The 24,812-nt window shown below is 37.0% G+C and overlaps 1 protein-coding gene across 1 annotated transcript in view; it reads left to right on the forward strand.

Annotated features, from left to right (window-relative positions):
- Positions 1 to 4,337: 4,337 nt before the first annotated feature.
- Positions 4,338 to 24,812, forward strand: part of LOC150091369 (moesin/ezrin/radixin homolog 1-like) — a 220,619-nt gene continuing 200,144 nt past the window's right edge. The window contains exon 1 of the mRNA XM_090375244.1: positions 4,338 to 4,443. The gene's annotated coding sequence lies outside the window, so the exon portion shown is untranslated. The remainder of the gene's footprint in view (positions 4,444 to 24,812) is intronic.

The following is a 24,812-nucleotide window of genomic DNA, read 5'->3' on the forward strand; positions in this document are numbered from 1 at the left end:
TAATGGCAGTGTGCTACTGCAACAGGATCTAGATAATTTGGGCAGATGGGCTAAGAAGTGGCAACTGAAGTTTAACCTTGACAAATGCAAAGTACTGCATATGGGTAGAAGTAACCCCAGAGAAACGTACCAACTGTGTGGTACTACACTTAAGGTGGTAGAAAATGAAAAAGACCTGGGAGTAATTGTGCAGTCAGATATGAAGTTTTCTGAGCAATGTAGACAGGCTGCTAGGGCAGGTCATGGGGTTTTGTCAATGATATATAGGAATTTTGCTAGCAGGGAAAAGGAGGTGATTGTCCCTCTGTATAAGGCAATGGTCAGGCCACGCCTTGAGTACTGCGTACAGGTCTGGAGGCCTCATTTTAGGATGGATGTAGATTTGCTTGAGCGTGTACAGAGAAGAGCAACACGATTGGTGAGGGGAATGAAGGGATCCTCTTACCAAGAGAGGCTTAAGTTCTGCAAATTGCAGTGGCTGGAGACTAGGCACCTGCGCGGTGATCTGATTGAGGTCTATAAGGCCTTGAATGGGTTGAGCACGCTGAATTCTGATGGGATCCTCCCACTTGTTCAGAATACGAACCTACGGGGACATAAGTTCAAATTAAGAAAGGATAGATGTAGAATAGATGTGCGGAAATTTGCCTTTAGCCAGCGGGTGGTTAATTGCTGGAACAAACTTCCATCTGTCGTTGTGGAAGTTGATAGATTAAATAAATTTAAGGAGGAACTGGACAGGCATTTGGAGGGAATGGTGTGATTTTTTTTTTTTTTTTTTTTTTTCGGCTGATGCTGCATAAGCTCCTACACTTGCTTTCTTGCATCAAGTGCCACTACTACTACTACTACTACGTTTCCCCGCACAGGCGTGCTCCTCATCATACGATTTACGCACGTGTGCACAGAAGGTTACGTGAGACTGGTTGTTTCACGAGAGGTACCATGAATAGAGAGTGAACGACGAGGACGCACGCCAGACAATGAGGAAAATGTCCTACGTCTTGCAGAAGGCAATCCAAGTACGAGTACTCGAGCGATAGGCCAACGATTGGGTATTTCCCAATCCACTGTATGGAGGATACTGTCAACAAGCCAAATGAGTTCATACCATCTGCAACGCGTCCAATCATTGGAGCCTGCGGATTATCCACTCCGGAGGACTTTTGCTACTTGGTTTCTTCAAAAGAAACGGTTCGCAAATGCTGACTTCCAGCGGAATCGCTGTTGACGCGACCTCCCGTTCAACGTCCTCTACTGCATGACGAAGGCATTTCGGACTCTGCAATGCTATGTGATTCCGATTCATTTTTGTGCCCCCTACACCTCCTGCAAGTTTATTGCACTGGTAGTGAATCACCCTGTATATGGAATTTGTCATTCTTATTAAGGAACTGGGTTGATATGAGAAAATTCCCAACCAGAACGAAAAACAGCAGTGGAATAAGAAAGTGTGAAAACAGAGAACAGGAGCAAGCTTAGAAGAGCGCATGTTTTTAGAATAAGCGGAGAAATGCCATAAGGCCCTGAAGCTTTCTTGGCTTCAAAATTGTTCAGAATTCTTCTTCTAGTGGGAAACCATTGTCGGCATTGCGTAAAGTATATTGAATATGACAAGAGATAGTTTACCAAGATCGCAACGCAAGAGTTAGAACAAAAATGAGTGCTCCATGTATAGTGTCTCTAAATTGTGTATGTTCTGTGGTTAGTTTTCGTTTTGCTGGACGAAAAACCCGAGTTTACGGGAGAAGAAACCATGCTGCCCCTCGCCTGAGACCGACTAACTCAGCCACGTTCTGACAAAGGTCCATAAAAATTCCTCATGTTATTGAAGTGTCTTGAACTCTGGCCTTTTCCACCCAGTGTGTGGAGGAGGGCAATTCTACCAACTGTTCTACCCACAAGGGCTCGTGATATTGTAAATATATGGAGAGGTTTTCAAGGTTTGGGAGGGACCGCCTAGTACAATAAATAAGTAAAATAACGTTTACAAGCATTTTTTTTGCTTTTTACTTTCGGAATCCTATCAGGGAGGAATCAGACTTTGAACATTCAAATGTGCTGAACAACTTGGCGTGCTTACTGCTTACCTCTTTATAGATCACAGTTATGAATGCAGTTTATCGGATAGTTTCGTCAGTTCTTTCTAGTTAGAGAGATGTATGGGAAACAGATACCGTCTCTCATAAGTTACATCTTTCCCCTCCCTCCAGAAAATTTTTGGTAAACTTGATGATTTTTTGTGAGATGAAATATATTTTTCATTGCATCTGTGATAAAATTTTATTATTTTATTGAATTATTGAAAATTTAAGTTTAAAAGCCTACATCCAGAAATCTTGAACTAATTGACTTGTATTTAGGTGCACCCATGGGGATCATAGAGAAGTAAAGCTTCCGAAGAACACATTGTTTTATTTCATATAATTGGGCTGTCATATGCTGACGTTTTTTAAAGCTACCAATGTGGAACTTACGATTTCTCTCAATCTCTCTCTCTCAAAAAAAAAAAAAAAAAATCTGAGTGCGCTATTGTTTGCAAAAAATAAATAAAATAATTCATATGCCGTACTGTGTGTCTTATGTCTGTTAATTGCGTGTGTTCTATGGTCGATTTGCCTGTCTTGCTGAACGAAAATCCTCAAATTCTGAGGGAAGAACCTGCTATTACTCCTGAGACCGACTAAGTCAGCCACGGAGTGTTATTGTTTGCACAAAATGTTTTTTGTTCCACTTTCGGACACAGTGGTCAGGTATTTACAACTAACAGGCCTTCGTGGGCAGTAGAGTTGGTAGACTCGCCGTTCTCCCCACACCAGGTGGAAAAGACCAGAGTTCGAGTCCCATTGATGACAGGGGATATTCAGGGGGATATTCATGTGTTGTTGTGGCGGATCCCAGGGTTTCCCCCATAAGCCGCTATTGTACTTCTTGTGTTGAAGCTTATGCCAAAACCGGCCAATTGTATGTAGTGTGTTGGTCGTGTAAGTGTTATGATGTGTTCTGTTGTTATGTTATCGGCCGGTGCCTGGCTCTTAGCAGATAAGAAGCAGTAACACCTGGTCACTACGTCTCACCCCCCATCCCCGCCACGTGGAGGCGGCCAGGATCAATTATCTCCTGCTGGGCAAGCCCAGGGCATAACACCTGAGAGTGCCCGATCCCATTGATGACATGAGGAATTTTTATGGGTCTTTTTTTTTCCCCTCAGAACACAAGCAATTTGCAGAGAGTGTACACTGAGCAATATGACCTTAGTCGCCGATGCTCCTAAACCTCTATAACAACAACCAACAGACCTTTAAGTTTTGGCGTAAATTAAATCGGATTATGGCGGCAGTAGCGAAATTACAACTTGTGAAACCCCTGCGAGCGACTACTGTGATCTTGAACAACTAATTCTAACCATGCAGGTCTCCTGACTCTTCCCCCAGTGATGGCAAACCCGGCAATATGGTAGTTTCGTCACTATATGAAGGATGGTTCAAAATTTTGCCGTCTTAAATGCCGTTTTTTTAATACAACGAACAATAAACATTTAAATATGTATTTATACATATAGTATTTAAATGGATTTTATTTATCATAAAATTTGCCTCACATTTTCTAAACTATTTTTAAAAATAAAACTATGCAGCTTCAAAGGTGGAAGGTGTTTAACCGCCTTCTCCTCAAAAATATTCTCTTAGTACCCCACTGCTGTCAGCCAATATTCCTTTTGTTGACTAACAGAAGCATTCAATAAATAATAATAATATCCAGTTTATTATTATTGTTAGAAAAACAAACACCAAAATTAATTTGTTACAGTTTAGTCGTTCCATAACAGGGAGAAAAAAAAAGTGTACACAAAAAGTAAGATCAACCGTTGTGACGTAAAAATGTTTTTAATTTCACGAATAATTTAATGTAACCCAAGCTTATGCTTTTTACAGAATACCAGACTTTCATGATGTAGATTATTTTTCTCCAGTTACGTAATTGACGAACGAAAATAAGCAGTGATCATATGCACAGTAATTTTGCAGTATGAATTATGTGCAATATTCATTCATATTCACACGATATTTAGAACTGTTACTGAGAAACTTCCAAGCCTCCATGACTTAAATAACAATTACACAAATATATAAAAATAATAACAAAATAAACCGCTCTTGACTTTGCTGTTTCTGGGAAGAAAAAAAATCAAATGTGCAGATTGTAAAGCAAAGCTAATTAGCATAACAGTAGAAATTAAGAACCAGTAACATGCATTTCGAAGGTTTCTTTCTTGCTTAATAACTGAGGTCATCATAAAATGCTGAAACGGAAATTGTTTCGTACGCATGCGTTTTGCCCCACCCTGAACATCCAGCCATTTTGATAAGTTTAGCTGGCAGGTGTCTACCGCCAAATCGCATTGGTGATTACTTTTCTGGCTGGATGAGAAGTCGTCATTCGGTGAGTTCAATTGAATTATTCAAACTGTTGATAAGTAATGTATCGCGTGAAACCACTTGTTAGAGGCTGATGGTTGTAAATAACTTGACAATAATTTTATAACAAAAAAACAGCAACTGAAAAAAATAGCCTAAATATGCCGACGAATTCATATTGTCAAGTTAATACACATATATATATATACATACATACATACTCATATATCAGATCTTTAACTTTTGCTAAGAGTTCTGGAAACTTTCAATTCATCGATTTGCTATTCGTGTATTGCTTCACGATCAAGAATATATATATTCGGTTTCACATTAACATATATATTCTTTCCTCTTTCCAGTTACGTTTCTTAAAAAAGAATCCAGAAATCTAAGATTTTTGTGCAGTGGAAATTTTATTTTCTGATACCGTATGTAAGGTATAATTTTTTTCAGTAATTTTACGACTTTGGTTTAAAGTTTTGTATTGGTTCTTGAGGAACGTGTTAAATGTTGATAATACAGTATTAATAATCATTTTAATATTTGAGACTGCATTTGGCCGTTACCGTCATGTTCGCTTGAGTAATACGTGTGGAGTATCATTTTATCCATATTTGGCATGCATGAAAAGTGCGAGTTGGACATATTTTTCTTGTGTAGTAGTGCACTGAGCTAGAAACAGGTTCCATGCCATGAGGAAATAATAAAACTATAGCAGTTAGAACATTTGATTTTCTTGCTGTTTCGTTGAGGAAAGTTGGGGTTAGTATTAACGTGTTATGACGTTGACCTTTTCTGGTGTCAAGAAAAGGGAGAGCTGTTCTTCATTATGATATGACAGTTTTTTAGGCAGGGGGTCGCGTTATGAGTTTGTTTGCATGATAGACCGTTTCCTTTTTTCTGCCACTGGCAACAGATTCTGAGTAGTAAGTGGGTTTTTTTTTTTTTTTTTTTTTTCCTCCCTTAAATTTCGGTTAGGGTAAACGTAAGAAGTTCGTTTGCATGATAGACCGTTTCCTTTTTTTCTGCCATTGGCAACAGATTTTTTTTTTTTTTTTTTCCTTTAAATTTCGGTTAGGGTAAACATAAAAAGTCTGGTCGTAGTTGTTGTTTTGCCGACTTATTTTATTGCTTTTTTTTGTTTTTGTTTGTTTATTTTCCCTTTAAGAGATGGAACAGCCTATTCACATGAACATGTTGTTCAGTATAGTGATGGCCAGCGAATTGAAACTTTCGGACTAGTGACAGGACCATATAGAGCCCTTTTAGGCTGCTGCTGTGGAGGCTGAAGAGTCCTGGACGGACAAAATGTTGGGATATTCATATTCTCAGGTGTTGCGAGGGCCGTACAAAAAATTTCCGTATCGGATTTGCTACGGCCCTAGGTTGTGTTTCACAGCATTGTGATTGCAGTGTTATCATCATGAGTTACCGCACTTTTGCAATACTAGAAAAGCAGCACTTCCTTTTATATAAAGAACTGTAATTGTCATTTATTTGTGATAGTTGTCATCACACACTACAGTTAATTTAAGTAGTTCTTGCCGTTTCCACGGAATTTGGCAAACTACACATTATTTCACCACCTTGAATACCTTATGACAAATCACAAGATGAGAAATATTAAGATTTTTCAATTTCAGAATTGTTCATTTAAAACAATAGAAAAATAACTTTCTGCTTGAATAAAAACAAACAGAATTGTTTTTGCAATTGAAAACAAATTGAAGCTATATAGCTATAATAAAATAGTGTAGTAGTTTTTGCTTGTTCATGTACAAAATGTATCTTGGGACCTTTGCATCTGTAACTTATTTTGGAGCCATTTGCAAATTTAAAAAATAAGGATATTCCAAAAAAATAATAATAATGATATATTTTTACTTAAGAAAAAAGTGTAAATCTAAAAAAATTAATTTCAAGAAAAAAATTAACAAACAGTAAGTATAAATCTAAAAAGCAAAGTAATAAGTTCATTTTACATATTCTAACATTATTACTTTGGTTTTAATTTCTTGTACTTATAATAGTGATATTTTAGTTTCCATAAGTACAGAAAAATAAAACTACAGGTCTGTATATGGTAGTTTTCTACTACAGTGTAGCAAACTGTAGTATTGTTTAATTCCTTCTGCATTCCTGAAAATAGTATGAAAATTGTTTAACCCTCCTCTGCTAATATGGCATCTGACAGATGCCAGTTTTTTTTTTTTTACCCTTTTTGTTTATTTCCCAATTTTTAAATTAGGAAATGAAATAAAATCTCCCTATGTATCTTTCCCCACCAATGTTCTCTAAACGATTATAACTATTTTCTGTTTTTGTTTATATATACTATGAATTAAGAGAAATGAACTTTTTGTTTGGTATTTAACAGATGGCAGGCAAATGTGTATAATTCTTACACAACTCCTATTCTTGCATGATACCAACAAGAAATGTCTAATCTTTCTGTAGAGATTAGGTGTTTCTAACTAAATGCAAACAGCCGAAAAAAAATGTGGCTATGCTTTTTCGTCTTTCTAAGAAATATACATAAAAAGTTACTATTATACTCTTCTGTGACAGTATAGTAGAGAAATTTCAGCAGTTCTCTTCCGTTTAAGCTGTAGTTACTGATTTCAGGCAGAAGGAATAGGATTTTTCCCCTTGTGAGTTATTCAGGTTTTTTTAGCTTGTAGGACATGCAAATTTGTTCATGAACATATATAGATATAAACACTTACCTAGATAGATATAATTATGTAGGGAATCAGTAATGTAATTCAGTGTTTCCCAACTGGTGTACCCCGGCACATTGGTATGCTGCAGCCCTTTTCAAGTGTACCCTGAGATTAGGAAAAACCTCATTGAGTTCAATGGCAATTGCTATTTAGGTGTGAGGTGAATATGCATTTTTTTGACTTCAGTGACAAAAGATTGGGATATGCTGACGTAATAATTTAATTTAGTATTGGTTTCTTTCATATATTTCTGTTTGATATTTGGTAATTGAGTTTAAAAAATCATAATGGAACTTCAGTTTTTAATTCAGTAAAAAAAGTTAATTTTTTTTATAAATAAAACAAAAGGTGTCTCACAAACACCTGTAGGCATATTTGCTCCATTTAGGGCACAAGTGGAAGAATAACTATCTGAATTATTATAAATTGCTACATGCTCATTGCTCATTGCCATAAACAGAGGAAATTGAAAATAAAATGTTAACTGTAGTATAAAAAGAAACAATTTTTTGACTCTTTATTTGAAAATATGGTTAAACTCTTTTCCTTTGCTCCAAAGCGACAAAGCCTCCCTAGTAGGTTTTGTCACTGCGAATCAGCCAGAACAATCATAGGCCAGACCTATGTGCTAAGGCAAGGGGCAGGCAATAATTTGTCACCTGGGACTGTGATACACATTTTAAAAGCTCTAAAAATAAGGTCCTGGACTACGATCCTAGGAGTCCTAAAAGTTGGCTCCTGGACTACAATCTGTCACTACTCTTGGTAAATCTGTCCTGCTATTACGTGTGCAGATGGAGTGGATTTGTTTACATTCTACCCTCTCAATAACATATTCATTGGTACCATGTATACTGATGGTTATCAATTAATTTTCTTTGCAGTGCATGTTAGAAAATATGCAACTTATTATAGTTTGTGTTAGAAAATATGGTAATGTATTTTAATTTCCTTTTACAAAGAATGAACGTTAGGAAAGGCATTCAGCATAACCTGTGATATATTTTTTTTTTTTTTTTTTTATGTGTATATCAAATTAAGAAAATTTTAAAAATTCCTCTCTGAAGTTACTTTAAATTGACTTGATTCAGATCATTTGTGGTCCATGAAAAATAATTTGTTGTCCAGAGGCAGATCAGTCTGCTAACTAATGACCCCTGATATATATATACTGTTGACATAAACATTTCTGGCTATCATTTGCATTTTTCCTGGTCATTTTGGATTGATTTCATAATGCTTTGAAAATCTGACATGGAAGTAAGGTAAATTAATATTTATTTACCATTTACTCCAGAACCTTCAATAAGTGTTGAAAGGAATGTGTGTACGGTTTATATCTGGCTTGTTATCTCGTTCTTATTTTTTCTTATGGTATTGTCAGTTTTATCTTTGTTCCATAAATGGAAAATGAAATTCTTGTTTTTTTTTTTCTTATGTTTTGTCAGTTATTGTTTTTTTCCTTATCCTTCAATTTTCTAGAGGACCTTAATCTTTCTGACTGTGGTACTTCCTTTTCAGTAACATACCACATGTGGTTGGTGAGAGATTCCAGTACAACGGGACAATCACTTGTTCCTCGCAAAATTTCTGTGTGATTGACAGAATCCCCACAGGCTGTATATGAGTAGGCTGTCTGAATTGTTTGACAGAACTTCACGTTAGACTGTACTGTTATTCCAGTTATTTTGAGTGGTCCTGAACCCAGAGGTACTAATGTCTGTGTAATTAGTCCTAAATTTTGAAAAGAAGTCTACTGCTCTTCATGAACAACTGACATTAGAATGTGAAGAGCATTGGATATTAATAATGCTGGTCTGCATTTTAAGAAAAGCTCTCTGCTGTTTTACTGCTGATAAGAAATCTTAACTACATTTTTAATGGGAAAATTTGAGAACTGCTTGATTTGCTTTGTCTCGACACAATTTTTTTTTTTTTTTTTTTTTTTGGAGTTAGTAAAAAAATTACTATCTCCAAAAAAAATTGTGGGGAATTTGGTTTATTTTGTATTTTTATTGATTTTATGAGTACTTCATTTTTATATCAAAATAATGATAAAAAAATAGGTAAAAACAGATATCAAGGATTAAACTCTTGCCTTTATGACTCCTCGCACAGCTAGTTATCAGTGATTGTTCCTCTTTTTAGCATCTGGCAGTAGTTGGCCATCATATTGGCATACCATCTCCCTTGGTACATTTCTTTAATATATATCGTGATGGAATCTTTTTTTTTTTTTTTTTTGGCTGATGCTGAATAAGCTTGCTTTCTTGCATCATATGCCTCTACTAATGCTAATGCTCTCCTCCTGTTCTTCACTTAAACTACCTACTATATTTTTGAAAAATAGTTGAAATGAGATTGCAAAAAGTATACCTTAACACTCATATTGCCTTGAGATTTTTGGACATTCTCTATAATGTCACTGGTGATTGTCTCATAATTTGGGTGTTTTATTGTTTCCCAAAAAATTGCATATTATATTTTTAAAGCCAGTCAGGTGTCTTTCAATTTGGTTCATGGAAGTCTAGTAGCAACTCTTGCAGATTTGAGGTTCAATGAAAGTTCCTGTTTTGATTTTTTTCTATGTAAACGATGGGAATTTAGTGCAAACATACTTGAAATGATTCCCTTCTTTATTCAGTGATTGAATATAATGTTTCATTAAACTTGGCTTTATAAGTAGAGGAGGTAACAGTACTGTTTTTTGATCTACTTACTATTGGCTAATCTTTAATGTTCTTTGAACCGGTGTTAGAGACAGTCTTTGTGGCTACATTTATAGATGGTTTATGTGAAACATCCTTTGTTTCTTTTAGGCATTTTGATTTGTATATATTGATTACGAAATAAAAGAGCTTTTTTATTTAAATATTTTATTGATCATTCACAGAAATTTTCCTAATTTCTGGATGACAAGATACAATGGATTTACGATAACCAAAGTAAGAGATGCATACTTTGATTGCAACATATCTAAATGTCTCTGGAAAACAGCGTCGATTGAAGTACTGATTGAAGTAGTTGAAACGACATACACAGCTGTTAGGGGCACCTAATAATGGAATGTAACGAAAATGTGAGACGAAAAAAAGAAATTGACAAATATTTGTGTTGTTGCAGTCATATGACATATTTGTGTTGTCGCAGTCATGACAAACACTTGTATTGTTGCAGTCATATGACATAACCAAGTGGTCAGGAGTGCAAGTGCAGTAGCACATGCTCTTTGAGTGGATTGGGGTTCAAGCCAATCTTTTTCCATGTGCTTACCCATTTGTTTGTTGCCATTGATTTTTCTATCAGCATCCCTTCTCTCCTCCCTTTGTGTATGTGGGAAAATTAAGAAAGTCTGTATGGAAGCAATATCAATCCTGTGTAACAGGAGCCCATCTCATCCATGGATTTCATGGTGGTGGAAGATTGATTAGGCTGGCTGGAATGCCTTTAAACACCTGGCAATGTTTAACACTACCATAATCAGTCAGGTAATGTTGCAATTAAGTATGTCATAGAAAGTATTGTCCAAGCAATAGTTGCAATGACAAAAAACAAGACATCCACTTTGTTTCCACCATTTCATATTTTGATGAAATCCTACCACAGATGATGTAATAGTCTTCAAATGTTCATGTGCCAAAGTATGTTATTTCCGATGTCAGGATCAGAAGGAATCTTGTTTTACTTCGTCTTTAATTGCCTGCACCATCAATTCCATGATTATCTCAGACAAACATTGGAAGATGAAGGGCAAATATACATTACTATCTTCATTGATCCTAGATCATAATGGATATGCAAGTGTAGACCCAGCTGAAATTGCCAATGTTCTAGAGGGAAATATTTGCTGAAGTGTTTGGAATAGATTATATTCCCCAGCGTTTTGGCCCTGCAGCAAAATTTGGAACAATAATTACAGTGTTCTGATAGTTCTAATGTGTACAACTGACAGTTTACAAAGCAGAAACTTAAAATGCCACTGCCCTTCCTAATATGATTCCTGTCAGACCAGTGATCATTGACTGGCAAAAAAATTATTAATCATATCATCCATTTCATTATGATGTGATTAGTCATCTTTTACCAGAATCTGTGGATTGCCTGCTATTTCTTTGATAGAATCTACCTTGAAGAGCAAGAAGTTTCTGGACTCCTGGCATAAGGCAGTTGTGCTTGCTTCCCCTAAATCAGGAAAGGATCCAAAAAACTTGCTGTTGCTATTGAGGGTTGGAAACTACTAGTTTGCAGGATTATATACAGTCTAATAGATTAACAATAGTCATAGCAGAGTTGAAAGTGATTCTTGCTTCTGTTGGATCATGCAACAGCCTGCAAAGCAAGGTACTGGTCATTTCAAGGCATGTTGTGGGTCATCTTGGAACAAGGAAATACATGGGCTGTGTTAGAGTAATTAAGAGTAAGAAAATAGATGCATGTACACCAATGCTAGGAACATTAGTAAATAAATTTGGTGAATTTGAAGTGCTGGTCAAGTCATCAAAATCAGACATTATAGGGATGTCAGAGATATGTCACTCAGATATAAGGGATGCACAATTTGAATATGGGGAGTACAATGTATGCAGAAAGGGCACATGGGACAGGAGTGAGAAGTTCTTATACTCTTAGTTAAGAAGCACATAAAATCTAAGGCAGTATATCCAGTTGACATGGGTGGCCAGTGCAATTCTGTCAGTTTGGTATGGCATAAACACTGGGAAAATAAAAAATGTGTATCATAGGCCTAATGACTGTGACAAGTACAATGAACAACTATACGGAGAAATAGTCAGAACATCTTATGAGGAGATTTTAACTTTCCAGATATTGACCGGAAATTACGGTTGGTCACTTGCGCACTAGCAGTACTTTTGCAGATTTATTGGATGACTGTTTTCTGAAGTAGCATGTTAGAGAAGCAACAAGAAGCAATATTCTTGATGTGATATATCAGCAGTGATTATGAATTAAGAAGCTACAGGTAAAAAAACCACTAGGTGGAAGTGATCAGTTTATTGATATGGGATTTAGTTAAAGATCAGGGAATGACCACCGCATATCCCGGAGCAATATGGCCTTAGTTGCTAATGCTCCTAAAAACCAAATAAACAACAAACAGGGCTTTTGCTTTTTTAAAGGGAACTATAGTAGTCTCAGACAGTTTTTAAATTCTATGCAGTGGGACCAGGTAATGATGTTACCAGAAACAAATTCAAATGGGAAGCAATCATAGAAGCTGCTAGGCTTTTAATACCAGCTAAGAAATACTGTTTCAAGTCTAGACCTAAATGGATGTCAGATGATCTAATAAAGCACAGGGAAGAGAAGAAGAAAAAAGCTTGGGATGCATATAAATTATCAGGTGATACAGAAGGCTATGGTATATATGAACTGGTCTGCGATCAAGTCACAAAAGAGGTTAGACAAGCCAAGGCAGATTATGAGAAATCTTTTGGCAAAGGATGCAAAGAAAAATAGTAATGACTTCTTTACTTATTTAAACACTAGAAGGAAGGGAATGAATCTCAGTGGTCCACTTGATATCGATGTTTAACTGTTGATGCTCCTGCTCCGTTTGCTGACTAACTGAATAGGTATTTTACATCTACATTCACACGAGGAGTTCTGTAGGGAAGTGGATACCAGAAGTTTATAGAACTCTAAAGGAGAGCTAAATCATTTTTAATAACTGAGAGGAGAGTGGAAAGAAATTGTCAAAGTTAAACATAAAAAGGGCACCAGATGGATGGGACTATTCAGTTATATTAAAGGAGATATGCAAACCCCCTAGCCATAATTATGAGAGCATTCTTTGGATTGAGTGGAGATCCTTGTGGACTGGAAATGCGTTAATGTATCACCAATTTACAAAGGCGCGGGATCAGGTGACATCTTAGCTTAGCTTCTGTTCCAGGGTCACAGGTTAGAGGTGATGCAGAACCATTTAGTCAGCAGTGTAGTTATACTTTGGTCATAGTGTGGGTTTGTTAATGGGAGAACTTGTCTGACCAATTTGTTGGATACTATGATGCAGTGACTAAAAGCTGGATGCAAAAAAGTAATTTTATATCATATACTAGGATTTCAGGAAAGCTTTAGATATTGTCGCACATAAGACCGCTGTACAAATTGGAGCAGTGTGGCATTAAGTGAAAGTTACTGTGATGCATAAAGGGATGGTTGACTGGGCAAAGATAGTGGTTATCAGCGGACACTGTTCTTGATGGACTAATGTTATTAGTGGAGTTCCATAGGGATTGGTGTGCTAAGCCCATCGTTTTTTTTTTTTTTCTTTTTTTTCTGTATTTGTCTAAATTTCATGAATCATCCAAATTCATCTAAATCGATGAAGGTATAGCAGGCTTAATGTCTAAGTTTACAGATGATATAAAGATTGGCAGGGGGATTAATGACAATAATGAAGGAAAGCTTTAGATATTGTTGCACATTTGGTGCCTTTGTAACAAGATCATAACATTTTTTTTTTTTTTTTTATTTTAAAGTGTTTCTGTACCAATTTTTTTTTTTTTTTTTTTACCATTTTATTCTGTCCAGTATTTTATGATAAGTTTTATTTAAATCCGTCAAATTCCTGTCCTGTGTTTATCTTTTAAAACCAGACTTGATAAATTATAAATAAATCTTTATTGCCAAGGATATATATACAAACAGTAAAGTATATATATAATGACAAAGTTTCCTCCATGGCCAGAAATATTGGCCAGGGGATTTACATAGTTGAAGAATTAACTGGCAAGGAGGAAGTTTATATCAAGATATTCAGTATCCTCCTCATCATGTGTTCATTGCATTAGTAAATAAGTTAGTATGGAGTTTGGTTGGTTAGGAAAACTGAAACACTATATTCTCTTCAATACATCCTTAACAGGGAATGCTGTATTAACAGATTTAGCAAGTTACTAGAGATTTTTTAGTTACGTTGTTTACAATTTTACTAAATTTATAGAGCTGGCTCAATTAGCACACAAGAACAGGTCTTTGGGCTAAGATTTTCTAGCAATACTTCTTGTTGGTAGTGAAAATAAAAGGTCCACATCAAGTGATGGTTCAACTTTCAGCATTTTCCCAGGGAGAAATCTATCACCTGTGTGCAACCTGTTTCTATTGGTGGTTTGGGAAGGAGTTGCCCAAAGAGTACAGAGTGAATCTTCCAGTGAATAGTATCCAACAGATCAGGAGCTGAAATAAGCACTATCAGCATATTTACAGTGGTAGTGAGTCATCTCTCAAAGATTGAGCTGTGGAGCCTCAGGATTTTTAGGGGTTGCACCAGGGCTTTAGGGTTGCTGATTGGGAGCACACCATTTATGAGCTGGCCCACATGAGTAGCCAGTATTCAGAAGTGTACACTGGTTTGTTGTGTGGGCTGCTGAAGGCCAAGTTTCTGCTCCACAGGACTGCTAAGTGAACAGCTGTTGTGATATACTTCTTTATGATGCTAATATCCTTGATATAGAGGAGGTACTGCTTCACTTGTCATCTAAGTTTTGCCATATTTAGGTGGAGAGTATGTCAGTGATTATGAAAGGTGGTATTATGGCATTTATTGCTGATGTGCCATTGAACTTTAAACCCAAACTGAATTCTTATAGCTGTCCTTATGGCCAAAGAAATAAGATTTCTCTTGTTCCAATTTTGGTGAAATTTGGAATTGCATGCCAGATCTTTCTAAAAGGCTGAGATATAAAATTTCATGAAAATCCATTTGGCGTCAAGTTATTACATGTGGATGAACAAAGAAATAACTGCCAGATTTTATTGTTCCAGTTTTAATGAAATTTGGTATTGCTTGACAAATCTTTCTATTAAACATGTTTCTATTTGTGATTTGTAATTGCTGTTGGGTTTGGTGCCTATTTCTGTCTTTTTATGCAAATCCTTAGTTTACACTGCTCCTCTTGAGGAAGGTGTAAGTACAATTTTGGCTGATGTCACTTACCTTTGTAAATCTTGTGACCACCCACCCTAAATTAGCAGTTTCCCTGAATCTTTGACAACAAAAACCTTGCACTTTTGTTCAACAGAATGTCATCTTTGCAAAACAAGTTCTAACTATGGCAGGCTATCTATGCTGGTGAAAATTTTTTCCCATAAGTCTTGTAGAATCCTTAATCAGGTTAATTTATAAGGCTTTTATCATAATTCCTCCTATCATGTTTATTGAATCAATGCAAGAACATTTAGGAATTAGGGGTGGTTGAGGGGGAGAAGACAGAGAGTGGTAATCAATGGACACTGCTCATCGTGGACTAATGTTATTAGTGGAGTCCCTCAGGGCTCAGTGTTGGGTCCATTATTGTTTTCTGTATTTATAAATGATATTGATGATGGTATATCAAGCTTAATGTCCAAGTTTGCAGATGATACAAAGGTTGGCAGGGTTGTCAAGGACACTACTGACACTATGCTGCTGCAACAGGATCTGGAAAGGTTGAGCAGATGGGCTGAGAAGTGGCAAATGAAGTTTAACATTGACAAATGTAAAGTACTACACATGGGAAACAGCAACCCCAGAGCAACGTATCAACTCTGTGGTACAACACTGACAGTGGTAGAGAATGAAAGGGACTTGGGGGTGATTGTGCAGGCAGATATGAAGTTCTCTGAGCAGTGCAGACGGGCTGCAAGAGTAGCTCATGGAGTATTGTCAATGATATACAGGAATTTTTCCAGCAGGGATAAGGAGGTGATTATTCCATTGTATAAGGCAATGGTCAGGCCACACCTAGAGTATTGTATACAGGTCTGGAGGCCTCATTTCAAGAAGGATGTAGAGCTGCTGGAACGAGTACAGAGAAGGGCAACAAGATTAGTGAATGGAACAAAGGGGTGCTCTTACGAAGAAAGGCTTAAGTTTTGCAAATTACAGTGTCTGGAGACTAGGCACCAGCGAGGTGATCTGATAGAGGTGTATAAAGCCTTGAATGGTTTAAGCATGCTCAATGCTGATGGGATTCTTCCTCTAGCTCAGAAAAATCACCTGAGAGGGCATAAATTCAAATTGAGGAAAGACAGATGTAGGATAGACGTGCGGAAATTTGCCTTTAGCCAGCGGGTGGTTGGTTGGTGGAACAGACTGCCATCCCTTGTGGTGGAGGTTGATAGCCTAAATAAGTTTAAGGCTCAGCTGGACAGGTATTTTGAACGAACAGAGGGGTGAAGTGGAAGTGGGTTTTTTTTGGCTGATGCTGCATAAGCTTGCTTTCTTGCATCAAATGCCTCTACTAATGCTAATGCTAAAAGCACCTGGGATGGATGGGATCTATCCAGTTATATTAAAGGAGGCAGCAAAGCAACTAAGCAAACCCTTAGCCATAATAATGAGAGCGTCCTTGGACTCAGGGGAAGTTCCCACGGACTGGAGATGTGCAAATGTATCACCAATTCACAAAGTGGGATCGAAGGGTGACACGAGTAATTACAGACCAGTTAGTTTAACTTCTGTTCCGGGTAAAATAATGGAGTCACTGGTTAAAGATTCATTCCAGGATCATCTAGAAAGACTGCAGCAATAATTCAGACACAGCATGGGTTTGTTAAGGGAAAGTCTTGTCTGACAAATTTGATAGGATATTATGATGTGGTTACAAAGGAACTGTATGCAAAAAATAATTTTGATATCATATATTTGGATTTCAGGAAAGCTTTTGACACTGTTGCGCATGGAAGACTATTGTACAAATTGGAGCAGAATGGTATTAAGGGTAAGTTGCTACAATGGATAAAAGGACGGTTAAGTGAAAGAAGACAGAGGGTGGTAATCAGGGTTGTTAATGACAGTAATGGCAGTGTGCTACTGCAACAGGATCTAGATAATTTGGGCAGTGGGCTAAGAAGTGGCAACTGAAGGTTAACCTTGACAAATGCAAAGTTCTGCATATGGGTAGAAGTAACCCCAGAGAAATATACCAACTGTGTGCTACTACACTTAAGGTGGTAGAAAATGAAAAAGACCTGGGAGTAATTGTGCAGTCAGATATGAAGTTTTCTGAGCAATGCAGACAGGCTGCCAGGGCAGGTCATGGGGTTTAGTCAATGATATATAGGAATTTTGCTAGCAGGGAAAAGGAGGTGATTATCCCTCTGTATAAGGCAATGGTCAGGTCACGCCTTGAGTACTGCATACAGGTCTGGAGACCTCATTTTAGGAAGGATGTAGATTTACTTGAGCATGTACAGAGGAGGGCAACAAGATTGGTGAGGGGAATGAAGGGATCCTCTTACCAAGAGAGACTTAAGTTCTGCAAATTGCAGTGGCTGGAGACTAGGCACCTGCATGGTGATCTGATTGAAGTGTATAAGGCCTTGAATGGGTTGAGCACGCTGAATTCTAATGGGATCCTTCCACTTGTTCAAATTATGAACCTAAGGGGGCATAAATTCAAATTAAGAAAAGACAGATGTAGAATAGATGTATGGAAATTTGCCTTTAGCCAGTGGGTGGTTAATTGCTGGAACAAACTTCCATCTGTCGTTGTGGAAGTTGATAGGTTGAATAAATTTAAGGAGGAACTGGACAGGCATTTGGAGGGAATGGTGTGATTTTTTTTTTTTTTTTTTTTTTTGGCTGATGCTGCATAAGCTCATACATTTGCTTTCTTGCATCACATGCCACTACTACTACTGCATTTTCCAGCATGACCTTATTTTTGTGGCCAAGTCATCAGTCATTTATGCTTTAAATCATTTCCCACATGGATAACTAATCATATTTCCTTTGGTACCCTTAAGAACTGGAAGCTAGTTTTTATATCATAAAATTTTGTATCAACCAGATACTCTGTTCAGGCTTGTTTTTAGAAAATATACTCCTGGTTTCTCTTAGAATTGAATCTTCCAGTACTAACTTCTGCAGAGCTAGAGCATTCTGCACTTGATTATTCAAGTCCTAGGCCGGACTTTGTAAAGCATCACCTGGTATAGAATTACACTTGGGTGTCTGTCAAGCCCCAGTTTATATCCCCCCACCATCTAATTTTAATGAAATTTGGGAAGGCTTGGGAAATCTTTCTAAAAGAACAAAATATGAAATTGCACGAAAATCCATTGTTTGGGAGTTGTTACTACATGTAGACATATGGCCAAAGAAATAATAGATATTTATTGTTCCAATTTCAGTGACATTTGGGATTGCATGCCAAATTTTTCTGAAAGGCTGATATATAAAATTTAATGAAAATCCAATTGGACCAAGTTATTACATGTGGCCAGATAAAGAAATATTACCAGATTTTTATTTGGGAATTTGGTATTGCTTAACAAATATTTCTGCCTTACAGAAATATAAATTGCATGAAAATCCATCCACTAGGAGCCAAGTTATAGTACTTACATATGTTAATGTGCCTAAAAAAAAAAAAAAAAAAAAAACCAAAGGTGCCAGATTTATGCATTATGTTGCATTTATTTCTGTTTCACTTATTTCTTTGATTGTGTGTTACACTGTATTTACAATGTATAAAATCATCCATTTGTACAGGGAACTCTCGGTTTAGGAACGAGTTCAACAGAATGCAAATAATAAAACGTCAACAATACATTTTATTGTTTGTAATGTAAATTAAGAAAATAATAAAAATACGAGATATCGTACTTTTTAATTAAAAACAGAGCTACAAAACAGAAATAAAGAAAATGAGTATGAGTACTAACATAATACACAGGGTGATGCACTATCAGTGCAACAAACTTGCAGGAGGTGTAGGGTGCACAAAGATGAATCGGAATCACATAGCATTGCAGGGTCCGAAATGCCTTCATCATGCGGTAGAGAACGTTGAATGGGAGGTCGCGCGAACAGCGATCCCGCTGGAAGTCAGCATTTGCAAACTGGTTCCCGAGGCAGTAGGATGAACAAGTATTCAAACGTTGAACTGGCCGACATGCACCTCGCGTATGGAGCTGTGGACTGTAATGGGCACGCCGCTCTGCACTTGTACCAGGAACGTTTCCCGCACAGGCGTGCTCCTCATCATACGATTTTTGCATGTGTGCACAGAAGGTTACGTGAGACTGGTTGTTTCACGAGAGGTACCATGAATCGATAGCGAACGACGAGGACGCCAGACAATGAGGAGAATGTCCTACGTCTTGCAGAAGGCAATCCAAGTAAGAGTACTCGAGCAATAAGCCAATGATTGGGTATTTCCCAATCCACTGTATGGAGGATACTGTCAACAAACCAAATGAGTTCATACCATCTGCAACGCGTCCAATCATTGGAGCCTGCGGATTATCCACTCCGGAGGACTTCTGCTACTTGGTTTCTTCAACAGAAACGGTTTGCAAATGCTGACTTCCAGCGGGATCGCTGTTGACGCGACCTCCTGTTCAACGTCCTCTGCCGCATGAAGGCATTTCGGAGCCTGCAATGCTATGTGATTCCGATTCGTCTTTGTGCCCCCTACACCTCCTGCAAGTTTGTCGCACTGATAGTGAATCGCCATGTATGTACTGTACATACATATGTATTCAACTTTTATTTGTCAATATCTTCATCAGAGTTCAATATTTTCCACATAACTGACACTAGGTGCAGATGAGGTAAATGGAAGGGGTCTGATAAAGAAGAAACAGCTGGGTTTTCCACTTTTTTAAAGTGTTTTTATAGAAGATTGCACAGTTAGTTATTATTATTTTTTTTCCTTCAAAAATCTCACTGTAGCATGCTAGACAGTCATAAATGCCTCTTTTCACTTTTGCAATTCTTTCCATATTTGCATCTTCTTCAAAGATTGCTAACTCCTGAAAAATTGATTTAAAAGCTGCAGCCATTTTCTGCTTTGTAAATATTCTGAGAAGTGGAATACAGTATCAGGTTCATCTGTTACTTCAGAATTTAGATGTCTATTTAAATTATTTCATCGGTAGTTAATTCCTCATGAGTCCAAAAGCTCTCTCACATCAGTCACAAACCAAAAACCAACTAATGCATGTCCATTTTATTGCCTAGTTCAACAATTTCCTGATAATTATTGTAATAAATACATTTTTTAAAAGTTTATTTAAATCACATTTATTTTCACTATACATTTGGCATTTTGTTTTATAAGGAACTCTATCTATTGGCAACTAAAAAATTTTGAATGAATTGTGACGTTTGTTATAGCGAATGTTCATAAACCGAAAGTTGCCTGTATAGTACTTAATGAAATATCTATTGTCTTTAGGGTGATTTGATTGCTGAAATTGTATCGCACTATTTTAACATCATTAAAGAATAAATTAGACAGTCAACACCCCTACTGGAGGGATGTTGACTGTCTAATTTGAACCTGCCACCTTTTTCTTATTCAAGTAAATTATCCTCTGGACCAATTCTGAAAGTATGGGTTAACCTTTTGGCTTATTGTTGGCAGCTATCATTCTATGTAGATTATAGGGGTTAGAGCTACATAATAGCTAATAAAAATAACAAATTAATCCTGAATAGTTAGGCTATGTGCATCGCTGTAAAAAATGTGGGATGTACTGGGTCCTGAGAATGTCGGATTTATAAGATTATTCTTGTTTCTTCAATTATGACTATTAGCAGTGTGCATACTGAATGCTATATATATATAAAATACTTGGGTATGCTGCCCAGATTTTCCAACTGCTAATTGTTGCCAGCACCTATTCACCCCACATGACTACCTTACCAGCCAAAATTAAAATTGATATATTTATTAATTTTTGTACTAACATTTTTCTACTGAAGAAAGGCAACCTATGCCTGAAAGCTATCGATGTATGTTTATTTTAACTGTTTATTTTATGTCTTCAATTTTAATAAACTGTTCTAAGTTTTAAGAAGTGTAAAAATGGCGAACAGTGTGTAAGAACTTTGAGAAAATAGAAGAAATGCTAATGAAACATTAGAGGAGAGATCTAAGAGACCGAAACGAGACTAGAACTACAAAGATGGGCAGAAAACATCGAAGAAAGAGAAGCAAGATTGGAAATGAGAAGATGCCATAGGACTAATCAAATATAAGTACCGGATGGGATTTGAATAATCAACAAGCTGTAATTAATGTGGAAGAGCATGACATAGGAAATATTTGTGTTACAACTGTGAGTATTGCAGTGCAAGATATTTTGTGGACACGAGTTAAACACATTGAATAAATACACTAAATGCTGTCATGATGGAAAGGTTTCTCTTGACCCACTATCTGAGACACCTACTCTGTTATTGAGAGCTGCTTACAGGGGATACACACGAAGCAAATAACTACAGAGAACATATTATCATCAGCCATTATCAATCCACTGCAGGATGAAGACCTCTCCAGCAACTTTCCAGTTCCTTCTGTTTTTAGCACTGGCCATCCATTTACTACCCACAAACTCATGAATTTCATCTATCCATCTCCACCTTTGTTTGCTGCCTAATCCATGTGTTTCCCTTCTTATCTAACAGTCTGATTCCCAATATAATTCATTCCATTCTTTGCTGTGTAGTTCTCAGATTTTCTTCCATTCTTTTGGTGAGTGCCCAAGTTTTTCTTCCATAAGAACGGTACCCATGAGGAGTTAGAAGAAAACTACCTCCTCTTGGGTACCATTCTGTTATTTTCTTAGTCCATCTGTCATGTCTTCGAGCTAGGTGTCCTGCCAAGACCATTTTTTAGTTCTTTAGTTTTGATAAGAATGTCCTTTACTTGAGTTTGCTGTCTAATCCCTGTGTTTCTCTTCTTATATAACAGTCTGATTCCCAATATAATTCATTCCATTCTTCGCTGTGTAGTTCTCAGCTTCTCTTCCATTCTTTTGGTGAGTGCCCAAGTTTCACTTCCATAAGTCATGGTGGGGAGTATACATTGGTTCATTATTTTACGTTTCAGACAAACTGGAATATTGCTCTTCAGTATGTGACTATATTTCCTGAATGCTATCCATCCAAAATTTATTCTTCTCTTGACTTCCAGCCATTTATCATTATTACAGCTAATAACTTGTCCCAGATAAGTATATGACTCCACCTTTTCAATTACTGCTCCTTCAATCAATATTTCCCTTTCTGTGGCATACTTGTTCATCATTATTTTTGTTTTAGCCATATTCATCTTTAGTCCAAAATCTTTACTAACTGTGCATAACTGATTAAGATTTTCCTCTAATTCTTTGGGATCGTGGCTTATGACCACAATGTCATCTGCAAATCGTAAATGGTTTAGGTACTCTCTGTTCACATTGACTCCTTTCTGCGACCAGTCTAATCTTCTGAAAGCTTCCTCAAGGGCAGCAGCAAACAGCTTCGGAGATATGTCTCCTTGTCGAACTCCTTTCTCGATTTTAAATTTCCTACCGTCTTTGTCTAGTCTAATAAAGGAGGTAGCACTTTCATATATTTTCTTCAAAATCATAATATGTGGGGTATCTATGCCTTGTCTTTCCAGTGCCTGAAACATTGCCTTATGTTATATGGAGTCAAATACCTTTTCATAATCCACAAATGCCAGGCATAATGGTGTTTTATATTCATTTGCTTTCTCCATTAGCTGTGATATTACGTGAAGGTGATCCATAGTTGAGAATCTTGTCCTAAAGCCAGCTTGCTCTTTCGGTTGATTCTCATCAAGTATTCTTTCTAATCTGTTAATAATGACCCTTGTGAACAACTTGTAGATGTGGGATAACAAGCTAATTGGTCTATAATTTTCAATTTCTGATTTATCTCCTTTCTTATGCAGCAAAACTATGATTGCATTATTCCACTGCTTAGGCGTCACACATTTTCTAATGCACTTTGTGAAGAGCCTTGCTAGTTTTTGTGTTATGTCTCTTCCTCCCAATTCTAACAACTCTACAGTAACTTCATCTTTCCCCGGGGCTTTCTGATTCTTCATTTTCTTCAATGCATGTTCTACCTCATCAGGAAGCATATCGGGTATGTCGTATGTGTTGCTACTTTGCAATCCATCTTCCCCACTGCTGGCATCATTCCCTCACTCCTTGTATAATTCTCTATAGTAGTCTGCTGCTATTTGAATTATGTCTTCTCTGCTATTTATAAGTACACAGTTGCTATTCTTCAGTTTCAGTATCATTTGTCTTTCTGTATTACTGCTCGTGACTGCTGATTTAAATCCTTTGTTTTTCTGTAATGCTTGTTCTACTTTTCTTGCGTTACATCTTATGTCCTCTGAGTCTCTTTCTAATGGCTTTGCATAACTCAGTATACTCAATTTTTTCCTTGTCAGTGTTTATCTTGCTCTTCATTTTTTGCCTTCGGTTCATCATAAGTGTTTCTTGACTAATTTTTTTTTCTTCTTTGGATTTTTTTCCCCTATAGGTTTCTTAGGCTTTATCACTTTCAGAAAGTTGTAATATTCCTCATCGATATCTTGGTCCTGAGTAGTCTGCAGAAGCTCAGACTTGTTCTTAAGTTCCAGTACATACTGCTTTTTCTCCTCTTCTGTTATCTCAAAGACCTTTGTATTATTTACTCGAGTCAGTTTTTTCCTTTCCTACATCTATATCAAGTGTACATCTTGCCATTCTGTGATCACTTCCAACATTATTCTTCTGTTAGCGAGGATGAAGTCTATTTCATTAGTTGTTAATCCATTTGGACTTTTCCATGGCCACTTTCTGTTCACCCTTTTCTTGAAAAAAGTGTTCATTACTGACAATCCTTGAGATTCTGCAAATTCCACAAGTCTTTCACCTCATTTCTTTCACCAATTCCAAAATTTCCTATAGTTCCCCTTTCTGCACTGTTTTGTCTTTTTCCAACCTTAGCATTGAAGTCCCCCATAATAATAGTGTAATGGGTTTTCTGCTCAATTTGAGGACTCAATTTCGGTTTACATTTCTTCAACCTCTTCATTATCATGGCTCTATGTTGGTGCACAAATCATTTATAATCTTTAGCTTGTACCTCTTAGAAATCTTGAGTATTAGCCTTGACACCCTTGGTGATGTACTTTTGAATTCTAAAATGTTGTTTTTTTCAATCTTTATGGACCAGAAACCCAACTCCACCTTCACTTCTTTCACTTTTTCCATTGGTGTACAGCAGATTTCCACTTGATAAACTTATAAGTGATTCATTTCTTCTTGTTTCAGCCAAACCGATTATATTCCAATTCACATTTTCTAATTCCTTTTCCAGCTCTAATATCCTGTCTTCACTGATGAGTGATCTTACGTAATAACAGGCAGAGTTCAGTTTCCGTGCATGGGAGCCTGGTCGTACCCAGAGATTCTTAGCACCCTCTGCTTCCACTCTGATCCTCTCGCTGCCGTAAGAGGGAGAGTGAAAGCTGTTGGGGACTGAGGGCCATTTGTTTTGTCGTGCTGTCATATGCTGGAGGGTTTGGTCTTCCTCTTCAGGCTGACCAGTCGTCTTGAAGAGAACCACTCTACACGTTCATTGCTTACCATCGAGAAGGTGTGCATGAGTGGATTTTAGGGAAGCAGGCCAGCCGGACTTCTCCTAAATCTTCTGTAATAGAGAGATATTGGATCCATCAGCGTTTTAGACTGAGTGTCTGATAAAGCACAGAATGTCTGTTCCCTTCTAAGCCCCTAGAGAACAGAACATATATGTAATGTTTACGTGAACATAATGCCTGCCCCTGGAGTACAGAGAACATATACGAGAGTACAACTCAGCAATGGCATTCACATCAATGGGTGCAGAGATTAAATCACTGCCTAG

Source organism: Mastigoproctus giganteus, chromosome 1 (assembly GCF_048544385.1).
Source record: "Mastigoproctus giganteus isolate SK-2022 chromosome 1, ASM4854438v1, whole genome shotgun sequence".
Lineage (NCBI taxonomy): Eukaryota > Metazoa > Arthropoda > Arachnida > Uropygi > Thelyphonidae > Mastigoproctus > Mastigoproctus giganteus.